Genomic DNA, 10,907 nt, shown 5'->3' with positions numbered 1-10,907 from the left:
CGCAGGCGCACGCCTAAGTAAAGGCTCGCGCATGCGCTCACTGGCCCGAGGCCTGAGCACGCGCATTGACTAGCAAGCGCTCTTGTGGGCTTTGCCACCTTCTCAGAACCGCTGGATCCTCTGGCCCGGAAGTTAGCTGTTGGCATCGCCTGAGGGTCAGAGGTGTGTGAAGTCCGTTCCGATGTGGTCATTTCTGTTTAATAGATAAGGATTCGAAAGACCTGGAAAGAATGCTCTCCCCACAGAGCCTCTGCCATTCACGGCGAGGCTAGGACTTAGGACTTATGCTTGGGTCTCTGAATCTTCCAAGCTTGGAAGAACTTTACTGTCGTTTGTGGTACCTTTGGACTCAAGACTCACTGAGTTCAAGTCTGAAAGGCCACCCAGCAGTTGGCGAGATAAGGTTTGACCGCTGTTCGCACTTCCACGGCTCTCCCTTCTCTGCTACACAACGTAGTCTTAGCCACTTTCACCTCTTCTCCTGGCTGGTCTTCCTCACTTTCCCCGGGGTGACCCAGGTGACCGGTCAGATCTAGTCCAAATTATGCCTAAGACTTGCAAGGTTGCTCTTGGGCATAAAATACATCTTAACTCAGAGATCTTCCTTGCGGAGTCTTACACCAAAAGCTTGTGATTAGTGTCTGTGTTCCGAGTCTTCCACCTGCTGTCCCCCACCTCCCATCAGGTCCATTTTAGTTCCCAAATTATTTTGTGTCGGTGGTGTGCATGTTTTTTCATGTGTGTGTGTGGGCGCATGTGTGTAGTATATGCACATGCACAGGTGCTCATGTATGTAGCGAGCTGAGGTTGATATCAAGAATCATACCAATCGCTCTCCCACTTCGTTCACTGAGGCAAAGTCTCTCAATCAAATACAGAGCTCGCTGATTGATATGTCTAGCCTTGCTAGCCAGCTTGCTGTAGCGATCTTCTGATTTCCCCTTCCCAGGCTGTAATTACAGGTGTGTTGCCACGCCCATTCTGCATTTTCCTGTGTTTCCAGGGATCTGAATTTTAGTCCTCACCCTAGCTCAGAAAGCACTTTAATTTCTGAACCATCTCCTTAGCCCCTCACCCCCAAAATTTTAACGTTTTCTGTTTATTGTAATGGATATGGTACTCCTTTTGGGGGGAGGGGGGCTGTCAAGACAGGGTTTCTCTGTGTTACAACTCTGGCTGTCCTGGAACTCACTCTGTAGACCAGGCTGGCCGTGGACACACTGAGATCCGCCTGCCTCTGCCTCCCGAGTGCTGGGATTAAAGTACCATCTGCCAGGCTGGAGATGCTATTCTTATAGGCATTTCTTTTTTTCTTTTGTTTCCCCATATACACCCCATTTTAAAAATTTTGGTTCTGGGGATTAAATTTAGACCTCTTTTGCTAGGCTGCATTTTACCACTGGATATATCTTCCACTACCTACAGCTGTGTCTGTATCGCTTCATTCAGGTCTCAGGTGTCGTGTCATTATTTCAAGGAAGCCTTCTGCGAGGCCCCTATCTAATCGCACAGCTTGGGCTCTGTTTCCTAACTCTGGTCTCCTTACTGTGCTGACTCTCTCCCTAGCCCAGGTGGGACTGCCATCCAGCAGGCTGGTGAATTGAAAGATGGTGTCAAGGCAGGGGAGATTAGTTGTAAGATCTGGACTTCAAATTAATTGAGAAGATGGATTTGTCAAAATGTCCATCCTGAGGCTGGAGATGTAACTCCGATGGCAGAGTGCAGAGTGCTTGCCTGCTGTGCGCAAAGCCTTGGTTTCCAACCCCAGCTACTGCGTAAACTGGATGTGGTGGGACATGCCTGGGATCCCAGTTATTGGAAGGTCATTCTCAGCGACATAGTAAATTCAAGGCCTGCCTGGGCCACGTGAGACTCTGTCTCAGAAATCTGAAGACAAAGTCCATTTGGGGAGATACAAATTTAGGATGTAATTTTTGTAGGCAGCGATGGGTGTTCCCAGGCTGGCCTTGATGAGTGGCTCTTTCCTAGGAAGCATCTGATAGCATTGTGTTCCTATTCCTTTGCCCCCTTGAGGATGTTTTTCCTGAGAATAATAAACCTCATCGCTAGGCATGCCACGACTGACTTCATACTGTGGTGTCACTTCCCACTGGGCCCACATTTTGCAATACAAGTCTATCTCATCTGCTTCTCTCAAATCCAGGCACTGTTGGCCACTATCAAGATGCTTTTCAATTCTGCAAATCTCAAGAGCACACATTATTTCCTTACACTGTTTTTGTTACTGTAGTTTGCTCAAAGAGTTCCTGACATGTTGCATAACGGAGAGACCAGAGGGGATAACTGTCACTAAACCTTCTTGCTGATAGACAAGGAAAAGAACATATACTTCACCTGGTTATTTCAGACAAGAATAGGGTGAAGTTAAATAGAGAATTATGCAGATCTCTGTCCATCTACTTTTGTTTTTTTGAGACAGGGTTTCTCTGTGTAGCCCTGGTTGTGATGGAACTCACTCTGTAGACCAGGCTGGCCTCAAATTCACAGAGATCCACCTGCCTTTGCTGCCTGAGTGCTAGGATTAAAGGTGTGCACCTACCTCCTGGCTGCCCAAGTACTTTTAAAAATAGATTTATTAGATGATGGGACAGACTTAGAAGACTTCCTAGGGAAGGCCTTACCTTCTCTGTGGAGCAGATGAAAGGAAGGGGGAGTCAGGGGGAGCAGGAGGAGATGTGGGAGGGGGGAATGGGATTGGAATGTAAAAAATAAAATAAAAAAATTTAAAAAGTGGGTTTATTTTTGTTTCTCATTATTTGTATTGTGGGGTGGGAGCATGTGCATATGTGGGTATGCCTGCAGAGGCCAAAAGAGTTAAGGGCACTAGATCCCCTAGAGCTGGGGTCACAGGGGGTCGTGAGCCACCAGATGAAGATGCTGGGAACAGAACTCAGGTTCTCTGCAAGAGCAGTGTGTGCTTTTAGCCACTGAGCCATTTCTCCAGCCCCTGTCCACCTTCTTCAGCACTGTACAGTCACAGTCCAGGTGGAGAACACTTTCCCCACCAGGAAAAGCTGTCTATAAAAACTAGCAAGTGCTTTTATCCTTCCTCCAGCAGGCTGCCGTTCCCAGAGTTCACCGGGCTGTTGGTCTCATTCATTTGGCCCTTCCTGGGTAAGGGCTCTGTTTTGGATTCACTTGAACACAAACCTGGCATCTGGCTGAGACACCCCATGTGAGGCTGTCCTGCCTAGGTATAACATTGTCTTGTTCTGAGACACTCCAGAAGTTTTGTAGAGCCTAGGTGAGTAGTCTGATGAAGGCTGGCTACCGTAGTCCTGCCAGTTGTTTCTGGGAGGATGATCTTTCCCTCTGTGTCCTCCATCAACCTGTGGGTGAGCTGTCATTTATTTCTTACCATAGAGTCTGGGGCAGTACTGAGGCATGGTATGTTGTCAGAATATCAATAGACCCCACTGGTCTATTTGTCCAGCAGCCAAGTCAGCAGCCCAGCAGTAGAGGACAGATTTGTAGAGAAAGCCTGATAGCCTTCAGGAGGACTAGGATTTTTTAATGACCTTTTCCCATCGGTGAGATCTTTCTTTATAGCACGGACATGGGCAGTAGTAAAAGCATACTGACTGATGGACTGTGTATATGATGGTGGACTTCCTTTTCCCTACCCGAGAACCTGAGTCAGATTAATCAGTTCTGCTCTCTGGGCTAAGGTATCAGGGTTGGACCCAAATTGTCTTGGTTAAAGTAAATACGCAGCTTGCACATACCTGCTTCCATCTTTCATCTCCTGACAGCGGTGGAAATGGACAAGCACCTGCATCATCAGGCGAGCAGGCGGCAGAATCGATGGCGGTGAGATTCTCAAACAGGACTCCAGGGTGGGCCGGGCTAGAGCCTGGTACTGGGCCACACAGTCGTTAGACAGTCAGCATTCTGGTGCTCCTTGGAGGAGGGCCTCAACCACTTTGTGGGGTGCTGTGAGTATAAGATCTTGACCCACAGTTAACTTCCTTTTTTTTTCCCATTTAACTAGCAGTAACCACTACAACTCTTAGATGGAGGGGGGGCACCTTGTGGCTATACGTCCAGTTATTTGGACAGGTATATCATAGGGCATTTCCGTGGCCCCAACATTTGGGTTAAAACTCCTTTTGTCTTTGGTTTAGTCTCATTTCAGATTAGGGGCTCAGTGCCCCCCTTGTGCTAATCTAGAGGCCTTGCTATTTCCATAAACTCTGGTATCCAGAGGTAGCAATAGCTAGCTGCACTAGGAGCCTTCCAGTCTGTCTCTTAGTCTTTGGATGGCAGCAATCCTCCTCTGAGACAGGCTCCTTTTGCCTCCCTTCAGCTGGTAGCCAAGATATACAACCTCTGATGTACAAAGTTGGGCTTTCTTAGCCAATATTCTGAGGTCTGTAATCCTAGAAGCAGCCCCTCAGGGGTCCTTTTACAATCTATTTTCCTGGGAAACCTTTGACAGGAGAGCAGGAGGGCAACATTTACTGTCTCATCAAACAGAATTGGCAAATTTTTAAATACTTAGGCAACCTGGTCCATGTAAGTTACCTGCTGTAACTTCCCATTGGGTCTGTCCATTTAAAAGCAAAGATAGATTCCTCCTCACCTTTCAGGTCCAAGACAGTGTGTACCTGTTTCTCTGGGAGAATCAGGCTTATGAGATCAGAGGTCCCAGGTTTCTTCACAGGCAGGAGAGGCATATTCCAGGATGACTGGCAGGACACCAGGAAGCCTGTCCCTTCAAGCCAGGCAATATGACTGCAATTCCCACTTTTGTTTCCAGGGTCACTGGGTATTGTTCAATCTGGATAGAAGTAGCTGGACTGGTTAGTTGAACAATTAGAGGAGCTTGGTGTTGGGCCAGTCCAGGGTGGTTGGTTTCTTCTGACAGAGGGTAAGACAACAAAATTTTGCTGGCTATCTTTACGTTTAACTGTGTCTCATCATTAGAGAAGGTGAAGGTGACTTTCAGCTTATGGAAAGGTCCTGTCCCAGTCAGTTCTCTGTTGTTAAGCAGCCTTTGAGCTACCTCAACTGGGATTTTGCTTCACTTTTGTAATTTATTTTAATTTGATATCCGGGGTCCACTGGGTGACAAAGCAAATCTTTTTTCTTAAAGGGAAGAAACTTTTTAATTATTTGTTTATTTTTATTTCAAGTGCATTCGTATTTTTTTCCCTTTTTCCACACATATGTCTGTGTGAGGGTGTCAGATATTTCTGCGTTACACAGTTGTGAGTTGAACCCTGGTTCTCTGGAAGAGCAGCCAGTGCTCTTAACCACTGAGCCATCTCCCTAGCCCCAAAGGAAATCTTTTTAACAGCTGTCTTTAATCTTTCTGAAAAGGACCTCATGAAATCACTTGAAGCCTCCTTGGTCAATGTTGGACAGAAGGGAATTTTTTTTCTGTCCAGGCTGCACTGCCTTGTAACAGTGCCTAGGGACAGTAGGCTTTTGTTTTGTTTTGGTTTTTTCAAAGAATGGTGGGTTTTACGGATCACTGGTGGAAAAAGAGACATACATTATGAAAGAGAAAGGAGTAGAACTTTCTCTTTTCCTTCAGGCTCAGCCCAGGAGAACTCTTCCTCTTCCCTGTGGCTGCTTAGAGCAGGCACAGAGGGAGGAATCTCACCTGGGGCAACTGTTTCCCCCTCCCTGTGTGCAATCCACTGGATGGCAGGGGGTCCCCCCACACAGGGCCCAACCCTGACTAAGCAGGAGGCAAGCCACAAAACAAGCAACTGTTCTGTGAGACAGGTGGAGGGTTTTTTGTTTTGTTTTGTTTTGTTTGTTTTTTTGGTGGTGGTGTTTTGGTTTTGGTTTTGGTTTTGGTTTCTCTAGGTGACCTGGCAGAGCCAAAATGATTCATGTCCCCAACAGGATGGGGCACAGGTCTTAAGCCAGGAGGTCCTTACACCAAAGAATGCCGCTGGTCAATACAGGGAAACAGAACTGACAGGAACAGATTGGAAAGACACACAGAGACACAGTAAAGACAACCATGGTGGCCACCACACATTCATACACTTGAACAGACACGGGGATCTAGTAACATCTCACATGGACCCCAGACACTGGATAGCAGGCGTGTCCAACCTCTCCTGTGTATAAGTCCTAACAGAAGTCCTTAGCCAACCAGACTTGTCTCTGGAGGTGACAGACTAAGCAACTTTCTAATTTCTTTCCTTTGGGGGTGGAAGTGTCAGACCCTCCTGAATCATTAGGCAGTGATAGATCAAAGGGAGCCTGGGGAGCCGTCAGGTTGTGCATCTTCTAGGAGCTGATTCACGCTTGTCCAAGGGGCTCTGAGATTTGCCTGCCCCCTCCCCCAGGCCTAGAGATCTGGTCTCTGGGATCTCAGCGGGACTTCCGGAAATGTGAGGTATTCACCAGAGAAGATTGCCTGGATATGGGTTTAAGCCAATAGAAGGTCTTTATTAGTCAGCTGGCGAGTGTGGCACTGAGCCTTTCTCAGGGGGAGCCATTAAGCACAAACCATATCCCGGGTTGACATACTTCAGTTAACAAGGACATTTAGAGACTTTCTTGTAACTGTGAACTTGGATGGATTGCACCTTTGTTTTAGTTTTGGCAGGTGGTGATGTCTACATGCTGAGTTTTACAGTCTTAATGGCACTTCCATCATGGAGCTAGCTGTGCTAGGGTTTGGGGCCCTGTTACAGTAAGGCTGTCTGTGGCCATGTCTGTAGGTGATTACTTTGATTATATGAGGTGGGGAGACCTGTTCAACTGTAGGTAGCACCATCTCCTAAGCAGGGGTTGCTTCTTGACTATGGATACAGAGTGACCAGCTGTCTCCAGCTCCTTCAACCATTAATTGACTCTCTCTCTCTCTCTCTCTCTCTCTCTCTCTCTCTCTCTCTCTCTCTCTCTCTCTCTCTCTCTCTCTCTCTCTCTCTCACACACACACACACACACACACACACACACACACATATGGTTTTTTGAGATAGGGTTTCTCTGGGCTGTCCTGGAACTCTCCTTGTAGACCAGGCTGGCCTCAAACTCAAGAGAGATCTGCCTGCCTCTGCCTCCTGAGTACTGCAATTAAAGGTGTGTGTCACTACTGCCCAGCTGCTTATTGTTGTTTTGAGACAGGGTCTCATTCAAGATCCTCTTGTCTGGGCTTCCTGGGCCCTCATGTGTGTGTCACCATACCTAGTCCTTGACTTTTTTTTTTTTTTTAATGAGACAGGGTTTCTCTGTATTGTTTTGGAGGCTGTCGGTCCAGCCCAGCCTAGAACTCACAGACATCTGCCTGCCTCTGCCTCCCAAGTGCTGGGATTAAAGGCATGTGCCACCACTGCCCGGCTATTTTTTTTTATATAATGATAATGGAAACATTTCATACAGAAAAGGTGTCTGGGATGCAATTTAACAACAAAAACAACCGATTGTTTGTTTCTTCGTGGATTTTGGAAAAAGGAGAGATCTTTGATAGCCTTCCGGGATCCTCCTTCTGGTTAGCCTCTAGCCTGGATACTTATTTGCAAATTTACAGTAAGTTTTCTTCAGAGACCTTGGCAACTCACCCACCTGATATTACTGTGGAGAAACTGATCCCTCTTGGATGCATTGGTGCAGGTGCTTGGCTGTGCTTACACTTGTGAGCCAGAGGTTGACATCAAGTGTCTTTCCTCTTCCCGCCCCACCTCACGTTCTGAGACAGTCTTCCAATGTCTTAGTCAGGGTTTCTGTTGCTGTGAAGAGACACCATGACCATGGCAACTTCTATAAAGGAAACATTTAATTGGGGTGGCTGGCTTACAGTTGCAGAGGTTCAGTCCACTATCACCATGACGGGGAGCACGGCAGGGAGCGTGGCAAAGTGGTGCTGGAGCAACAGGAAGTCACCTGACACACCAGGCAGTCTCCTGAGCATAGGAAACCTCAAAGCCTCCCCCACAGTGACACACTTTCTCCAACCAAGCCACACCTCCTAATAGTGCCACTCCCTAGGAGATTATGGGTGCCAATGACATTCAAACCACCACACCCACTGAGCCTAGAGCTCTCGGTTTTGGCTACACTGGCTGGACAGTGAGTCCCCAGAATCTACCTGTCTCTGCCCCATAGAACTGTGGCTATAGGAACACACCGCCATGCCAGACTTTTATGATTCTCATGGCCTGTGCAGCACACACTTCAAGCACGGAGCTACCCTACTAGCCAGAAAGTGACCTTGAATCTGTCACTCCCCCAGATGGTTCGATTCCCTTCCTCCATTTCTCTTGGAGGGCTTGAATTTCTTTGGTTCAAATAGAGTTCTGTCTGTGTCTTGGACGCTTCGTTTCTGCCACTGTTGTAAATTTTTTGCAAGGTAATTATTCAGGAATTTGAATAAAGTATTTTTCTTTCCTTTTTACTTATTTCTCAAGTGTTTTCATTGGAGAGTTTTGTTCGATAACATTTATTTAGTTGTGTCTTGCCAGCCCAAATAGTTGTTTTTTTTTTTTTAATTTATTTTGTTTTGTTTGAGTCAGGGTCTTACTATGTCGCCCTACCTGGCCTGGAACTCATTATGTAGACCAGGCTAGACTCCAGTTTAGGGATTCACTGCTGTCTGCCTTAGTGCTGTCTGCCAGCATGCCTGGCTTCAGCACTCTTAAAGTTCTGATAGCCTCAGTCCCCAGGCGTGAAAGGAGATAATAAACTACTCCTTTAGCTCTGGGGCACTCTGGCTTCCTTACTGCAGACACACTTACTGTCACAGGCACTCACTGAGTTTTCTTTCTATTTCAGTGTACTGACATGTACTGTGGTGTTTGCCTAGAATGAAACTAGAGGTCTTAGAGGAAACTCAGGCAGAGATTTGGAGCAGCACATTCAGTATCACACACAGGTGTGTCTGTGTTGTGTTATGCTGCAACTTCCTTTTCTCCCTCCTCCACTTCCTGTCCATGCTTCTGTCCCTTTCTCTTCCTGTCCCAATTCAGGAGATAGAACCCAGGACCTTGTGTATCATAGGCAAGTGATGCACCATTGAGCTACAATCTTAGCCCGTGTGTATGTAATCCAGAAGTCAACTTTGGGTCTTTATCACTCTACCTTATTTATTTACTTTTTTGTTTTAAGACATGGTTTCTCTGCGTAGCCCTGGCTGTCCTGGAATTTGCTCTGTAGACCAAGCTAGTCTTGAACCCAGTACCTCTGCCTCTTGAGTGCTAGGACTAAAGGCATAGGCCACCACACCTGGCCTTAATTTTTAAAATTAATTCATTTTATGTACATGGGTGTTTTGTCTGCATACATGTGGCCTTTGTGCCTCTGGAGACCAGACAAAAATGTTGGATCTCCTAGAACTGGAGTTACACAGTTGTGAGCTGCCATGTGGGTGCTGGGAATTGAATCTGGGCCCTCTGGAAGAGAAGCTAGTGGTCTTAACCACTGAGCCATCTTTCCAGCACTACTTCCTAGCACCTTATTTTTTGGGACATGCTCTCTCACTGACTTAGAGTTCAAGTTTTCAGCTGGGCTGCTTGCAATCCAGCTCCCAGCTGAATCTGTCTCTACCCCACAGTGCTAGAGTTACAGGTGCACACCACACCCAACTTTCCGGTGGGAGCCAGGGATTCAAACTCAGGTCCTCACACTTTCACAGCAAACAGTTTACTCCCCCAGCCATCTCCCCAGCTCCAGTGTACTTTTAAAGATAGATCTCACTAGGTTTCCAAGCCTTTCGAGTAGCTAGGATGACAATCTTGTTATCACCACACCTGGCTTCACCTGGCTTTTAAATTATAAACTAGGCATTTAATCCCAGCACTTGGGAGGCACAGACAAGCAGTTTCTATGATTTCCAGACAAGTTTGGTCTACATATGGTGTTCCAGGCCATCTAGGGATACATAGAGATCCTGTCTCAAAATAAAACAAAAAAAGGAAATTATACAGGAGAAACATGTACACAAGATTCCACACTACAAAGGTTATTAGCCTAGACAAGAGGGCAAGAGGAATCAGAGCCCAGGCTACACAGGAATACCAAACCTGGCCACTAGGGGGCGGAAAACAAACCCCAATGTGGAGTTTCCACTTTGCCTGAAACCTGAGGAATGGTTTTGGAAGATCCCTAAGAGTCCATTTCTATACATCTATTCCTTTTCAAAGCTTTGTTTTAGAGGGGATGGAGAGATGACTTTGCAACTGAGAGTTCTACTGCTTCTGAAGAGGTTTTGAGTTCAATTCCCAGCACCCACATCAGTTGTTCACAACCCCCTGTAACTACAGCTCCAAAGGCTATTTTATGTCTCTGGTCTCTTCAGAGACCCACATATACTCACACACCTATACACATGATTTTAAGTATTCTTTCTATCTATCTATCTATCTATCTATCTATCTATCTATCTATCTATCTATCTATCTATCTATCCATTTTGTTTTTCTAGACAGGGTTTCTCTATATTGCTTTGGATATTATCCTGAAACTCACTCTGTCGACCAGGTTGGCCTTGAACTCACAGAGATCCACCTGCCTCTGTCTCCTGAGTGCTGGGATTAAAGGCATGCGCCACCAGCGCCCAGCCTAGTATTTTATTATTGTGTTGGGGTATTGTCTGTCCATACGTTAGAGCATGTACGTGGAGGTCAGAGGACAATTTCTGGAGTTGATTCTCCCCTTCCATCTTTACACAGGTCACAGATATTGAACTCAAGCCACTCAAGCGAGTCCCTCTGCCCACTGAGCCATCTCGCAGTACCATCTCATAGGTTTCTTACAAGAATTCTGAACCTTCTAGTAAAACTAACAGTTGTTATCTGGGCCAGAGAGAGACCCCTGGCAATACCAATTCCCAGGAAGTTTTGAGGGCAGCTGTCCCTAAAGAATAAAGGGGGAAGGGAGTCTGGCAGGACATTTCTTAAGAAATGGTGGCGCACGCCTTTAAT

This window comes from Mesocricetus auratus, unplaced genomic scaffold (genome assembly GCF_017639785.1).
Source record: "Mesocricetus auratus isolate SY011 unplaced genomic scaffold, BCM_Maur_2.0 Super-Scaffold_100008, whole genome shotgun sequence".
Lineage (NCBI taxonomy): Eukaryota > Metazoa > Chordata > Mammalia > Rodentia > Cricetidae > Mesocricetus > Mesocricetus auratus.
The sequence above is the reverse complement of the archived record's forward strand: the minus strand, read 5'-3'. Positions refer to the sequence as shown.